The sequence below is a fragment of the Oryza sativa genome, chromosome 1, assembly GCF_034140825.1.
Source record: "Oryza sativa Japonica Group chromosome 1, ASM3414082v1".
Lineage (NCBI taxonomy): Eukaryota > Viridiplantae > Streptophyta > Magnoliopsida > Poales > Poaceae > Oryza > Oryza sativa.
In genome coordinates, this window is record NC_089035.1 from 40,284,362 (window position 1) to 40,300,564 (window position 16,203).

The 16,203-nt window shown below is 42.3% G+C and overlaps 2 long non-coding RNA genes across 2 annotated transcripts; one reads left to right on the forward strand and one right to left on the reverse strand.

Annotated features, from left to right (window-relative positions):
- Positions 1-4,724: 4,724 nt before the first annotated feature.
- On the reverse strand, positions 4,725-8,160 carry LOC4324869 (uncharacterized). The gene is made up of 4 exons (XR_001543703.3): positions 7,792-8,160; positions 6,774-6,859; positions 6,246-6,495; positions 4,725-4,973 (listed from the first exon to the last, which is right to left on the reverse strand). It is a non-coding gene; the product is annotated as an uncharacterized lncRNA (long non-coding RNA).
- Positions 8,161-8,449: 289 nt separating this feature from the next.
- On the forward strand, positions 8,450-10,098 carry LOC9271067 (uncharacterized). The gene is made up of 3 exons (XR_001544984.2): positions 8,450-8,597; positions 8,669-8,742; positions 9,809-10,098. It is a non-coding gene; the product is annotated as an uncharacterized lncRNA (long non-coding RNA).
- Positions 10,099-16,203: the final 6,105 nt, after the last annotated feature.

The following is a 16,203-nucleotide window of genomic DNA, read 5'->3' on the forward strand; positions in this document are numbered from 1 at the left end:
GAGTGCCCAAGTTTTTTATATTCCAGATCCATCTAAGTTAAGGGTGAAAAAGGGTCGACGCCAAACTAGACGCATCAAAAATGATATGGATGAGTCAGAAGCAGGTGGGAGGACTTTACGCTGCAGCAAGTGTGATCTGCGCGGCCATACTTACAAGAAATGCCCGAAGAATGCAGAAGTTCCAAGCGGCGCAGATGCTAGTCCATCTGGACAGGCAAGTGATGGTAGGCGACCACCTGGTGAAGGAACAACAAGCAGGCGCGCAAGGCCAAGGCGTCGTCGCGCAGCAGGCGATTCCATGGTGTAACAATGCTTTCGATTTAGGAAATAAAATGCTGTTGTGATGTAATGAGTGTTCGGACTAAATACTTCTATCGTGTAATTTCAATTCAATGTTGTTGTAATGAGTACCTCCGACTATTGTTGTACTAGTAGTATTGCGAACTATTCGGTGTTGTATCATAATGTTATCGTGATGAGTGTTCGGACTAAACACTTTTGTTTGTTTGTACTCTTGTTTAGTATGTGTTAGTAATTCGCTTATGAACATTTATTACTTATGTTGAACTAATTATTTATATGTTTCTGATCAACCTATTTGATGCAGGTATGGCGTACGACACACCGGCGCTGTTGAACCGTGGGATTGACAGGAACCACCGCTCGTTCCTGTCAGCAGTCGAGGGTGCACAGCTCGGCACCTTCCGTCCACGCACGTCGCGCGAGTGGTTGCGTGTCGACCCCCGTCACGTTCCTTGGTACGCGTATGTTCACATTTCAACTCAACTTTGCTTTGTGTCGTACTTATGTTTGAAGTTTGCTCTATACAGGTTGCATGCGGCAGGCCTTCTACCACTTTGTAGGCTTGTTGAGGCGGCGGCGGACGACCGTGACCCAGCGAAGCGGTGGGATGCAGACCGGTCACTCCTTGCCGCTCTTGTAGACCGCTGGAGACCTGAGACGCACACGTTCCACCTTCCCTGTGGGGAGATGGCTCCGACACTGCAGGACGTGTCGTACCTGCTCGGGCTACCGCTGGCGGGAGCACCAGTTGGTCCCGTGGACGGTGTTTTTGGGTGGAAGGAGGATATCACTGCGCGCTTCGAGCAGGTGATGCGCCTTCCACACCTAGGACCGGCCAACACCCTTCCTCCGTACTCTACAGTCGGGCCTAGCAAGGCTTGGTTGCTCCAGTTCACTGTAAGTAAATAAGTTGTTATTATCATACATGCTTATTTGCGACCGGATGAGTGTTTTGTACTAAAATTTCATTCTTAATTGTAGGCGGACCTTCTGCACCCTGACGCTGATGATTACTCGGTCCGACGCTCCCTTGAGGCGTACCTGTTGTGGTTGTTCGGGTGGGTGATGTTCACTAGCACCCACGGGCACGCTGTGGACTTCCGGCTGGTCCACTACGCACGGTCCATCGCGGATGCTCAGCCACAGGACGTGCCGCAGTGGAGCTGGGGTTCTGCCGTGCTAGCAGCCACGTACCGTGCCCTCTGTGAGGCGTGCACGAAGACTGACGCGGGAGCGATCATCGCTGGCTGCCCTATGTTGCTTCAGCTTTGGGCAGCCGAGAGGTTTGCCATAGGTCGACCAGTGGTGGACAGCGCACCCTACGGGGTTGGTCGCAGCGCGCAGTGGCCAGAGGACGGTCCCACGATGGGGACTTACTGGTGTCGACGTGGGGTTAGTGCAACTTCGCTGCGTTATAAGTTTATCAGTCGTCTTCTTTTTTTTCTTCACATAACATGTCTAATTCCGATCATGTTTATTGCAGCGTCGTTACGCTCACGTCCAGGTGAGACGTGGTTACCCGGACTTCGTGTTCGAGTTTGACCGTCTCCAGCCGAGCGACGTCATCTGGGAGCCGTACACAGAAGAGGCCGTCGCTGCGAGAGCACCGCTAGGAATTTCGTCCTTGTGCACACGCGACCAGGCTTACTGGCTCACCATCCTGCCGATGGTCTTCGACATTTTCGTTGAGCCTCACTGCCCGCAGCGTGTGATGAGACAGTTCGGACTTAGGCAGGTGTTTCCGGGCAACGTGCAGCCGACCGTCCTCCCTGCCGACCACTCGTGAGTTCGGATTGTTCATTTCTAAATTTTTATGATAATTACTTCATCGAGCCATATAATTTACCTCTCTTCACAGGTTGACTCGACGGGGACAGCTAGCAGGCGCACTTTGGGCTCCACGTGTACAGCAGTACGTTGACGATTGGGTGTTAGCTACAGAGGAGGTGATCAACGAGCTCTTCCCACACACGGAGGAGAACTACCGTGACTACCTTCGCTGGTACCTTCCTCGCACTCGTGCGCGTGTGACCTTCACTCCAGACGCCCCAGAGCCGCACGTTGCTGCTGTCACGGACGCGTATCCCACGCACCGTGACCGAGACTACTTCGTGGCGGTACGTCCAATTTGTATTACTTCTTACAATTATTTCATTTATCTTGCATAATATAGGACAACTACTGAATTTTTTATTTCCATCTTGCATAGGCTGATGCCGCACGGGATATCAGTGCCGATATCACCGCAGTCCAAGTGAGGTTGAACAGAGGTTTGCACTTGACTGACGTTGAGCAGAGGGTGACCTTCGACCAGATGCAGGAGAAGATGCGTGCGGTCATGCGCGTCTTCTCCTGTCGCAGCGCCGTGGACGTCGTACCTCCAGCTGGTCCGGTACAACCACGGCCTCGCGCGCCTACCGTCGGAGCAGGACCTCGACCTACGGCACCTGTTTCGCACGGTACTGCTCAGCCCAGAGGTTTCTTAAGTTTTGTTTCTGTTTTTCTACGAAAACATCACCCCGTCGTAACTTGATGTTCCATCCTCGCAGGACCTCGTTTGCCTTCGAGTGCCCCTAGCTTCGGAGCAGTGCGACCTACAACACCGGTTTCGCACGGTACAGTTCAGCCCAGATATTAGTTCATTTTTGTTTCAGCTTTTGCACGAATATGTCACTATGTTTTAACTGCACGTTTCCTCATCGCAGGACCTCGTCTGCCTTCGAGCACGTTCGCAGGCACGACCGGCGCTTCCGCGAGCTCCGCAGGGGCGTTCGCCACCTCTTCGGGCGCGTTCGCCAGCTCTTCCTCTCACGGAGCGTCGATCCCTCGCCCACACGGTACTTTACTTTTTATTACCACTGTTAAATACTTGTACGAAACTGATGGTCCTTGTCCAGCAGGATTTGCAGCCGGGATCTTCGGTACTGGGGCCTCTTCGTCTCACGCCGGTAGGACTGGTCCTACTAGCCAGTTCTACGATGACGACTTGCACGGTGCACACCACCACGACGTACTAGGCTCCTCTCAGCTTGGAGGAGCTCCAGAGGCGCACACTCAGGAGCAGCCAGAGGTCACACCTGTACAGGCAGGACGGGTTGGCCGTGCCGTACCCCCGGACCGACTCACGTACTCCCAGGGGCACATTAGGGCGCAGGGTAGGAGGGACAGGGGTAAGAGGCCTCGTCAGTAGTGTTCTACCTCTTCAGTCCTTATGTGACCGTTTCTTTTGGCTTACAAAATTGTAAAGCAGTACTACTTTTGCTATTACTACTGCAGTACTACTTGTGTTTGTCTCGTCTACATAGTTCTTTTCATTCATATGGTGCTAGAACAACTTATGCTCACGACAACACACTTTCGGCGCTTCACGGTAGTGTCAGATCCAGTAGCGCGCACAGTCCACAACAGCACACATGAAAAGCGGCAGCTCGAGTTATCACTATCAACTTTCGGCGCTGCCTGTTGACATAAAGTGATTCACGCCCACGCGTGATCGTCTTGTCACATCTAATGAATAATGTATCTCATTGAGTTCACATATATTGCAGTGAAAACGACGCTATATAATTGACAATCTGAAGGCAACCTCTTCATATCTTCTTTCCCACTAGCACACCACACACGAAAATAGAAGCCTATTCATTGGTAATACGTAATCTAGATTTGAGATTATGTAGAACATTCTTCACTACAATTTTACATTTTGGCAGCAAACCAAATATGATCAAATGCAATTTTACCTTACCAAATATTTGGTAGTGCCAAAACTTGCTTATATTTTGGCACTAACAAAATATTTGTACGGTAACAATCCAAATATGCCCTAAAAAATAATAAAATTGTATTTTACCAGTCTTGGAGATTTTAATCTTGTATAGTTTTCAATATAAAAAGATTTGATAACTATTGATATTTATAAAAAAATTTAGAGCACAGTATAAAATCGCCCTCCCCCAGGGCGGCAAGGGGGCCGCCTGCAAAATTCCATGCCCCCCTCACCGCCCATTTGCAGGCGGCCCCCCCACAGTACAAAATCGCTCTAGCGGAGGGCGGCAAGGGGGCCGCCTGCAAAATTCCATGCCCCCCTCGCCGCCCATTTGCAGGCGGCCCCCCGCACAGTATAAAATCGCCCTAGCGGAGGGCGGCAAGGGGGCCGCCTGCAAATTTCGTTGACGGCCGTCGCCCGAGAGCGAACGGCCGGCTGCCACGTCATTTTCGCCGCCCTCTCGCCCTCCCAGAGGGCGGTAGGCGACTACTTCCGTCAATTTTTAAAATGGAAAATTATTTTTGTAAAACTTTTAATAAAAAAAATTATAAATAAAAAAATTCGAGGTAGGCAGCCCCAAGAGGGGTATTTTTCATCCAAACAAACGCCGTCAGTGGGTGAGCGAAACTAGCAAGAAACGCGTGCGTACCGACAATGCAAGAAAAAAATATCTCTTTGATACGGCAAAAATCTGTATACGATCATGCACGACAATGTATACATAACACCAAACTCGGTATGCCATCATTTTGATTTACAGAGATCGGTACGTAATCATGCAACATTGGTTTTGGAACTCCACATGCATACGCGAATGTGCATGTGATTCTTGATGGCCAATCCAAAGAAACTACCAAAGCTGCACTTGGTCCTGATTAACTGAAGAAGTTAAAAGGCTTGTTACCTGTCAAAAATAAAAGAATAATAAAACGATAAATAATAAATATATACTTCCTCCGTTTCGCAATGTTAAGTCATTCTAGCATTTTCCACATTTATATTGATGTTAATGAATATATATGTCTAGATTCATTAACATCAATATAAATGTGAGAAATACTAGAATGACTTACATTGCGAAACGGAGGGAGTATCTTATAATAATCTCATTTGCAGGCCACTGGTAAAGTTCCATTTGATATTATAGCGACAACAAAGGATTATAGTGTTAAAAGGTGCGGAATGGCAAAACGAAAGATGCACATTGAGTTTTACTTTTGAGAGTAGCCAGCTATATTTCCGAATATGTGGTCTGCTATCATATACCCATATAGGTGACAACAAACTGTGACCGCAAAATTTTGCATATACAGTTAAAAACAACCTTTCAAAATGTCATTAGCAAGAGTTATTGGTTATGAACTTACAGGAGCAAGTTATATGGATACTATTCTTCTCTACCATAATACATGGAAGATATAAATTGACTGAAATCGATATGGAGTAAAAGCTTGCTGACAGCGAACTTCAATTGACTTATGCTGCGCCAAGGAAACTTTCAAATTGTACTAATTACTAAACATAAGTGGAAGCTAGCAAAACCTTGTGTAAACTTTGAAATGTTCATGTTTTATTTGGGGGAAAATATGCACATCAGTACATGACATGCATGATATCATGATGGAAGACATGGAGAAAAATGAGAAGGCATATGGTCAGCAGGCGGTGAAAGTGCAAGAATTACAAAGAGAGTAAATGCTTCAAGCTTGAGATTGCAGACATATAGAGTTTTTCTTTTAAAAAAGGTTCATAAAGCAACCATTACCAGCAAAGGATTGCTCCTACTGTTGCAGACCATGACTTAAAAAGTTGAAATAAAGCATGAACTTCCTAGTCTTAATCTATGTGAACCTAAAATCTCGCATTATAAGGTAAATCTGAGATCCTAAAAGTGAACTTTCTGGCTGGAATTTGTAAGATTAAGGTGGACAATGAAGTAATGAACCATCAATGTAGATGACACTGTAGGGGCACAACTACAGTCATTAGAAGAGCAGATTTTGCTGAACATATATAATGCATGAAACAATCACAGAACATTGATTGTCATAAGTAAGAAGCACTGCATATGACAAAAGTAATAATACTGCAGAAATTAGCACTTGTATGACCAAGCAGTATGAGCTTCATGTGCCCATGCAGAAGTAACTTTAATATGGTACGCTGGGATACTCACATCTTCACTAAGAATTGGGAAGCCGGCATTTCTGTAATTTCAGCTTGTTCACTGTTGCCATTTGAACCTCTTAAGGTCACTGAGAGCATCTTAGTATGGTTGAAAATACGGACCAATCATTTTCATGCATAGAGAATGAATGAGCCTTTGTTTTGATGCTTGAAAGCCATAATGTCTGTTTAGAAGCAAATCACAGTGCCCTGGCCTGGAACTCCTTCCGATCACAATATTTCTAGTTGCATAATTGATCCTAGAAAGAAGGAGAAAAAGGCATCATCACAAGGTCAATCAAACTTAGGGAAAATTCTCCAAGCCCTATTACTATTTTGTATAGCCACAAACCATTCAGTAATAAATATCATTGACAGCATGCTGGATTAAGTCTGATGGCACTTCTTAATTAGTGTGACTTTTTGTACATAGAACTGCGAGATGATTTATATTAACAATATGAGGTATACGACTGGAATATTGATTCAAACAGCAGACTGAGCGTAGTGTATTTACATCAAAGGATCAGTTACATACCTTGAAAGTTAAAATTGTCACTCATCCCTTCATAGTGTTAGGAAACAGGAACATCAAGAAAATAAACAATGACGAACTGACCATTCCTGATAGGTTTACAATGAGGCAAAAATTAGCAGTTGCTTAATTGCTTTAGGCGATGTCATATTAGCTCATGTAAGTACAAAAGAGCTGCATTCCAGAAACACACTGCAACAAACAAAAAGGCATACGTACATGTGCTTGTGTTTCAAAATGGTACTCTTAAGACACCAACTCAGACGCAAGTTCTGTTTCCCAAATCAAAACTCTTAGAAAACGAGCATAAAGAAAAGGATCAATCTAGCATTTGCCGTGCCCCCAAATCAAATAAACCCTAGAACATAATCTCCAACAAATACTGCAAAGAAACCTGCCATATCAACCATATAGCTTGAGCTGTTCGCCTCCCGCGGCCATACAGCCTACTGCGATCCTTTGTCTTCAGCCTTCAGTGGCAACGTCCGCATCGTTGAGCAGGTGCCCTAATGGGAGATGATGAATGAGATAGGGGAGAAAGAGAAGTGATATAATGGCTGAGCACCCCATCTCGCCTAAAGTTGCAACCTCGCACTCGCCTTGACCACGCCTCCACAATAGCTACTAATGCTGCCACTGACAGTGGATCATGCATGAACCATGTTGGCAAGTTCAAATGCCCCAAACTGCTTAGAGATGGGGTTTTTTGAACCTTTGATCCATTTACATGGGTATTTTGAAACCAGGTGCTTAGACACTGGGGTTTATGAAACACAAGCATATGTACATGGGGTTCTCTGATATTTACTCTTTATTTTTCAATGGAATGGATGGGCACAAGATTTACTTCTGCATCAGTGAGATCCTAATCAGTAGTGAGTAGTAAGTATGCCCAAATCTAATATCCGTGAAATACAGCAGAAGTAAATTAGCAAGCAGCAGCATCAGTAACAGCAGCCATGAACAGTTAGCAGTAGCCAGGAGGAGAAGCATGGCTGCGAGGAACGGCTCCCAAACTCACCTGAGAAGAGAACGGAGAGGAGATTCAAATTGAGCGAGCGAGGAGGGCGCAAATAAAAAAACCCAGCCATGATTGTGGCGCCGTGCTCCTTCTCCTTCGTTCTTCTCCCCGACCTCCGCCATCCCCACACCCCACTGCTCCGACCACCATCTTCTACCGGATCTGGCGGCCCCTGTGCAAGAACCTGCATCGAGTGGGGAGAAGAGGGAGAGAAGAAGTGGCCTGTGGCGGCGGCGGCTTACGTCCATCGCGGAAGAGGCGACGATGGCGGCGGCGGTGGCTGGAGGAGGCGAGGATGCGGCGGCGGCGGGCGCGAGGCTGCGGGAGAGGCCAGCGAGGGGGCTATGGCTTGGTGCGGGTGAGCGAAATCTGCGCCGTCCGTTCCCGATCCGACGATCCACGGGTGCGAAAGGGCCGCCACAGCGTGAAACGTGGACGGTCAGATCGGCCCTATAGAGAGATCGAACGGACATTGTTATTGGGAACCAGTATGTAATTAACGAAAACGCAAGGGTTCTGCTGCAAAAATTGCTGACGCGGCGCGATTAATTTACAGCGATCGCATTAGAGTGGTTAATATTTTCTCTCTTCTTTTTTTTTTTCACCCGGCCTCTCTCCCTCGCCTTCCTCTCCTCCTCGCCTTCCTCCCATTCCTCTCGATTCCGGCGTCCAATAGCCAGGCGCGCCGGCCGCCGGTACCCGCGGCGGCGGCGGCGGCGGTGCCTCCCCTTCCTTCGCGGCGTCTTCCTCCTTTGCGCCGGCATCCTTCGTCGCGCACGCAGGGAAATCAACGCCTCTCCCGGGTGGTTAGTAATCTTTTTCTCGTCTTCCTCCCAAGCCTCTTGCTAGGTTAGGGTTTAATCCCATGTTGTTTCAGATTGCGCCGAGAGGGGTAGGGAGAAGGGAGGGAGATCCGGCCACCCTGCAAGGCATCGTCACCGCCGTGATCTGGTAAGAATCTCTCTCGCCTCGCTGCAATGGATCCTTAGTTTTGGCCTGTTGTTCAAGCAGAGCTGGTCTTGTTTGCGTTCTTGGTTTTTTTTTTTTTTTGGGTGAGGGTGGGGGTGGGGGGCGGAGGAGGTGGGGGTTGGGGTTGGCGGTGGCGCGGCGGGAAGGTGGGGGTTCAAATTGGTGTCACTTTCTTGATCATCGAGTTGTCGTGTGGCATCGCTTTAAAAAGTTTCTTGTATTTTAATTCTCTTGTTCAAAAAATCTGCTAGTCATGCGATTAACCATCTGTACATGGTACAGTAATAACCACCGATGAAAATAACATCAAATGAGGAGAAATCTCTGCTTTAGCAGTTACTTGTCACTACTGATGAAGATAATATCAATTAAGAAATTATCTGCTTTAGCAGTTTAGTTAGTACTCCTAGTACTACTAGTATAAATATGAATTTCAGAATTGCAGTAATATGAATAGTTCAAATGTATCATGTTTCTTTCTAGGAAACAAGAACCATGTGTTACCTGTTTGCACTTCTTGCTTTACTGTCTTCATTAGCACAGTCTATGATTGCCCCAATATACAAGTGAGTTGGAGTCACTTTGCCTTCTTTTTTTTCCTCAAACAAAAATGCCTCTGTCAAAATCAGGAAAATATGAAACCATGACTACAAAATCACTTGGCTGACTAATTTTTCTGTGGTTATTTTCTTTTCAAAAGGTACTACAGAACTGCTCTAGTTTGCTTGGATTAGCTCCCATTTTTTTTCTGAACATAACGTTTTGTCTCTTGTATCGAACAAATATCTGAGATTGACTTTGGTTCATTATAAATTGTCATACAACGACACTTCTGTACTTATGATATAAGCAACGATCTTTTGTACTTTCACCACCATTTTACGATCCAAACTTAATTAATCTTTTGTACTTTATCGTGCTATACTTAATTGCAAGGAAATCATAGAATCTTCTATTTTGGCATCCTATGATGCTTTGATAGGTAATTATGTTGTCAACTCACTATTCACTGATGGTCTACACCAAAATCGCTATATATTTTCTGCAGGAAGCACTATATACAACTACATAGTGAATCTGAGGCCATTGTTTGGTGCATGCCTTCATCGGAAGTTCTGCCTTTTTTTTTTAACTTGAGTTGTATGGACTACTTATGAACGTGGAACTTCTCTATCCTTTTGTAATAAAACACTATAATTCAGATGGTTGGAGTGTAATGCTTGTGATAAAGCAAAATGCTTTTACTCTTATTTGGAGTTTACAGACTGAGTTGCCTGTAAATTTGTAAAAAATAGGTTGGAAAATTGGTATGAAAAATCTGACTATCTGAGAGTACTAGATGATGCTTATTTGTTTTTATTAACCTGACATTTCTGCTATGCCTGATTTTGGTGTGCTTCTGTATGTGGAACTCCTGCAATGCGTTCGCAGGTCACTCTCTTTTAAATTTTGATTACTACCAAAATGCTATGAGTAAAATGTCCATTCTTTGCTTTTTCCCATGCTTATTTCAATATATGTTATTCACTTGACTCAACCAAATGTTAGACTATTGTATAATATTAGAAAAATATGAGGGGGCTAATTATAGAACATGCAAAATTAGTAGTTATGGGTTGGTGGTCAGTTGGTGGCAGAACCACTACCACCACTATTTCTGTTATAGTAGGATTATTTTTTAATTTTTGTAATTTGCTGGTTCAGGAAGAAGCAATCCCTGCTATTCTTGTGATATTCAGTTTGTATCCAAGCAAACCAATTGAATGGAGGGGATTGGGTGGGTGGGAGGGGATCAACCTAATCACCCCCATGGGTGAATTTTCCCTGAGAAATTCCTATCAGATAACTGAACAAAGCCTGAGAGAGGAAAGGAAGAGAAGGGAGAAGCCATTTTCACCAACTGCTCTAGTGCTTGATAGAGTCTGTAGACCAACTGCTCCAGTGCTCAGTAGAGTCTGTAGAGGCAAACATTCAGATGAATACTAGAGATAAAATATATATTCATATGGAGATATCTAATAAAACAACTGAATTTCAGAATTGCAGTAATATGAATAGTTGAAATGTATCATGTTCCTTTCTAGGAAACGAGAACCATGTGTTACCTATTTGCACTTCTTTCTTTACTGTCTTCAACTCTTCATTAGCAGCGGCTATGACTGTAGACTTAGTGTCTTAATTAAGTATATACCTGAAATTATATGCATTTGAGAGAGTTCAGTACTTGAGTTGGTTAAGTTCTACTCTTGTCCTGAATGAATTAAATATTTGACTAGTTTCTTCTAGTTTCCATGTACCAGTTGCTACTCTAATGTCTTTGGGATTGACTAGTTATGGTCACTAATCAGCAATTGGTAGTAGTAACAATCAGCCGGCTTGCCCAAATATACAAGTGAGTTGGGGTCACTTTGCCCCTTTTTTTTTTCCACAAACAAAAATGTCACTGTCAAAATCAGGACAAAAATGAAACCATGACTACACAATCACTTGGTTGACTAATTTTTCTGTGGTGATATATATATTTTTTTTCAAAAGGTATTACAAAACTTCTCTATTTTGCTTGGATTAGCTCCTTTTTTTTTTCTGGACATAACGTTTTTGTCTCTTATATCGAACAAACCTCTGAGATTGACTTTGGTTCATTATAAATGGTCATACAACGACACTTCTGTACTTATTATGATATAAGCAATGATCTTTTGTACTTTCACCACCATTTAGGAGCCAATCTTAATTAATCCTTTTGTACTTTATCACACTAATATACTTACTTGCAAGGAAATCACAGAATATGCTATTTTGGCATCCTGTGATGCTTTGATAGCTAATTATGATCACTATATTATGTTGTCAACTCACAGTTCACTGATGGTCTACACCAAAATCACTATATATTTTCTGCAGGAAGCTCTATGGCCATTGTTTGGTGCATGCCTTCATCGAAAGTTTTGCCTGATTTTTTTTTAGAAACTTGAGTTGTATGGACTACTTATGAGCTTGGAACTTCTCTATCCTTTTGTAATACAACACTATAATTAAGATGGTTGGAGGATAATGCTTGTAATAAAGCTAAATGCTTGTACTCTTATTTGGAGTTTACAGACTGAATTGCTTGTAAATTTGTAAAAAAATAGGTTGGAATTTGGTATGAAAAATATGACAGTACTAGACGATGCTTATTTGTTTTTATTAACCTGACATTTCTACTATGTCTGATTTTGGTGTGCTTTCTGTTTGTGGAACTCCTGCAATGCGTTCTCAGGTCACTCTCTTTTTTTTTTTGGATTATTCTGTTAAACTTTGTAATTTGCTGTCATTCCTATGTTCAGGAAGAAGCAATCCCTGCTATTCTTCTGATACTAACCTCACGCTTTACTGCGGGAGTTTAGTACGATAACAATAAATAGAAATAATATGTAAGACAGCTAGATTGACACAAGTTTATGATATACGATAATTCAAATAGTATATGGAATGATGATTCAATGTAATAGTAAGGTGATGTAGTTTTATGAGAGAAGAAAAGAAAAGAGATAATTTAGACCATAGGTTAATTATCGAATGGCTAAAAACAATTGAGATGATATGGCTCAATGAGAGAATTTGGATTATAGATTAATCATCTAAGGGTTAAAAATAATTGAGATATAGCTTAATAAGAGAAGAGAGAAATAACATTAACTAAGTGGGAGATACTGAAATTTATGTGAATTATGTGAGATGATTTAACATGTTTGTATTTTAAAGCTCTAAAGTTTAATAAATATATAGTTGTATAAATATAGCATACATGATGATTAAGATGTAATAATTGTTAGTAGATGATGATATAACATCTTTGTATTGGCCGGTTAAGAAGGTGGGTTTGGCTCAAGAGGAGGCAACCGGTATTGCTCGGTTGAATGGGCGACAAGGGCAATGATTACGACGATGAGTATGAATTGATTAGTAAAAATTGTGATTCCAACTAATCCTTTGGATATATGCCCTGGTACACTATATATAGAGATCAAGGCTGAGTGATTCACGTCTGATAAAATCAGTCCCAATTCTTTGAGCATGCTCTATCCCCTTCTCGCTCCTCTTATTGTGACTTTTCTCCTACCTTACTCTGAGTTTTATCGTAAATTGATGTAATCGATGCTTGTTTCTGTCGACATCCTCTTTCCTGCGAGCCAAAGATAGCGGTAAAGATTAAATAACATGCCATTGTTTGTTTATCATATTGCTCATTTCGTTTTAAAAGAATTAAAAACCATTCCGTGTTGACCTACATCTCTTTTTTTCGTATTTGGTGATTACTTTTTTTTTCTTAAAATTGCTTTGATTGATTATTGTTATGTAAACTTCCTCTTCATGAGAACCGAAGATGGGTAAAGATTGAAGAATCTTTGTTGTTTGACATTTGCTTGTTTATCTTGGTTTTTAAGCATTAGAATCCCTTATGTGTAGATGTTTTTTTTAAAGAAATTGCTTTGATAGTTGATTCTTGTTTATGTTGCAGCCCGCCGATATTCGCTTGGAATTGTTTCTTCATCGTCCTGCACGTGTCACTTGTGCAGTTGTAAGGCGAACAAACTATCTTACACCTCCAACCTGCCAGGTAGAGGTAAGAACAAGTCCATCTTGAGAAATAATTTGTTTTTTGGTTCTTTTAATCATGGCAGAGTTCTTGTGCTGCAGACAGCACCATTTTTTGTTGAATTGGTTGAATTTTTTTTCTCTGTTGGTATCTAGTTTGATCTAAGGCAGATGTCTTCTTGTTTATTCCAGGGAAATTAGTAAATCACATCACGATGTGGGAATTACTATTTTGGGATCTGCTAGGCAGGGAAAAAAAGAAAATGAAAAAGAGAAGAGAACTACTCAAGATCAGAGGCAACCTAACTGCTGAGGTATGTTTCATTCTTATACAATGCCCTCGAAACTTTGCTTTTAGTAGAGAGTAGTAACAATTCTGAATTTACACGAGTCATAAATGTACGGGTAAACCTGCTCTTGTAAATTTATGCTAAGAGAAAAATGCTATTATGCCATTTATGATGCTACATCAATCACATTAACACAATTAGTTCTAGTTGGTAGTGGTCTGTGGGCCAACAGGCAAACCACGGTAGATACATGTGCATGGCAGTGGCACCCCTAAAACTTAAAGAAAATAGTATTGCGCCGTGGATTATCCATGTATGTTACTCTCTCTATTCCCAATTAATCATTATATAATTTTTATAAGGTTATTTTCAAATTATATTCATTCCCTAGTTATTATTTGTGCATGGGAGTGAATAGACATTAGTGCATGCATCCATGTACACAACTCTTTACAACCAATATTCAATGTCTTTGCTTTGTTAGTGGCTAGGAAATAGCGGGATGGTGCATGCATAAGTTTGTTATAAATGTAGTACGGGAGAGTTATTGTTTCTTCTTAATCCTAGTGCACTTATATAGTGTGATATCAATTGGAAACGGAGGGAGTATCAACATAGGGCTGTAGGAATAGGTCATTTGACAACCATGCTTTGGTGGCGGCTCATTTTTTTTTTCTCTTTTCTCTATTTGTTTATAGTTCAATTTATTCTTAGCAGTAGTTCTAATGCATTAATGGTCTGATTTTTGGATTATGATCCCAGTTCAAGACTAATCCAGCCGCACCTAAAAAATTAAAAGAAAAAGCCCTTTTACTCTATTTTTGGATTATGATCCCAGTTCAAGACTAATCCAGTAGTTCTAATGCATTAATGGTCTGATTTTTGGAGTATCTATTTTCATGCTACCAGTGTTCTTCCCTAAGGTTTGACTTACAGAAGACTGCGAATTAATGTTGAATTTCTACTGATGACATGCTGCAAATGTAAGGGAAAGTAGTTGTATATGGAGCTTATGTTAAGTCGAAGCGGTTATCTATTTTTTATGCAGAGAACCGATTTCTTGAGGAAAATGCATTCGCATGTGATTTGTGATCTACAAGAGGAAGGCCAGAGATTGGATTTTTATGTTGAAGAAAAAGAGCTTATAAGTGAAGTGAGCGTGCCAGGGTCAGAAAGCACTCTAAGGATAAGCACTGAAGTTTGCAGAGCTGTTCTTTTCAAGATAATCAAAAGGTTCCAATCCATGCACTCTGCTGGATTCAGTCTAGGTGGGTTTGAACACAAAATTCTGTTTGTCACGTCAGATTTTGAGGTGAAAATTGGTGGTATTAGTAGAGTGAAAGATTTCACCAAGACAAGAGGATCGAAGGATTACAAGAGCATCGGAAAAATTGCCCGGGAAGTGATATTCTCATCAGTGACAAATTTGCCGGTTGATATCGAGCAACTACTTGACCTTTTGACCGACAATCCTATGGAGCAAACAGCCCTTTTGGGCATGCACTACTCTTTATTGGACCCATTGACTCAAGTATCTGAGTTCCTTTGGTGGCACAAGCGCCTCATTCACCTCAAAGACATAAATCCAGAAAAGTTTCAAAGAATCATGGAAAACATCCCAACTGGTAACAATTGGATGAGTCGGGCGGTGGAGAATAAGTACATAAGAAAGGTTTCACTGGGCATTCCTAAGAGGAGAAAGGGATTAGTACATACCACCGAGGAAGTGAAGCCTGAAACAACAGCGGCAAGTCAAGGTACTGGTATTGAGGGAGTAAAACCAAAAACTGCAGTTGGCCAGGATACCAATATTGAGGACCCAAAACCTGAAACTGCAACACCAAAATGCAAGTACTCGGAAGATTCATGGGGGCAGAGTTTGTTGTGTAGGAACTCAATAGAACACCTGGACAGATGGGCAGCATTGAGAAGGATCAAAAAAAAGAAATCAGGTGGCAAGATAAGAACGGTAAAAGTTCAATTCGAGGAAATGGGCAGATGCTATATCATAATACAAGCATTCTCTAAGTTCTTTGGAGAGTTGCAAAAAGCCTTGGCAGAAGAGAATGAACTGCCACAGAAGAAGCAGTGAAGTTTTGGTGTCGAAAAGGTGATGTTCACTGTAGCAATGATGTTGTGCAAAAACGAGGTTCCCTGGATACTTGTTAGCAGAAGATGATGAGGTTCATTGAAAATATTAATTGCATTGAATAAGCAATGATGTTCCGTTGATACTGTGCTTAACAGAAAGGTGATGAGGTTAATTGGAAATAGTGCTTAACAGAAAGGTGATGAGGTTAATTGGAAATAGTAGTTGTATTGGTATATTGGCTGAGAAATGATGTAGTGCAAAAATGAGGTTCCGTTGATACTTGATACTATGCTTATAAGAAGATGATGAGGTTCATTGGATATAGCAGTTGTATAGCAGTTGTATTGGATATACATCAACGGTTACGTGACTACTACTTCTTACACTGAAGAGAGAATGTGATTGATTGTTGATACAGCCACGTCGTATAGGACAACCAGAATCCCAGATTACGGTGTGTATTGTGAACATGCTCTACTC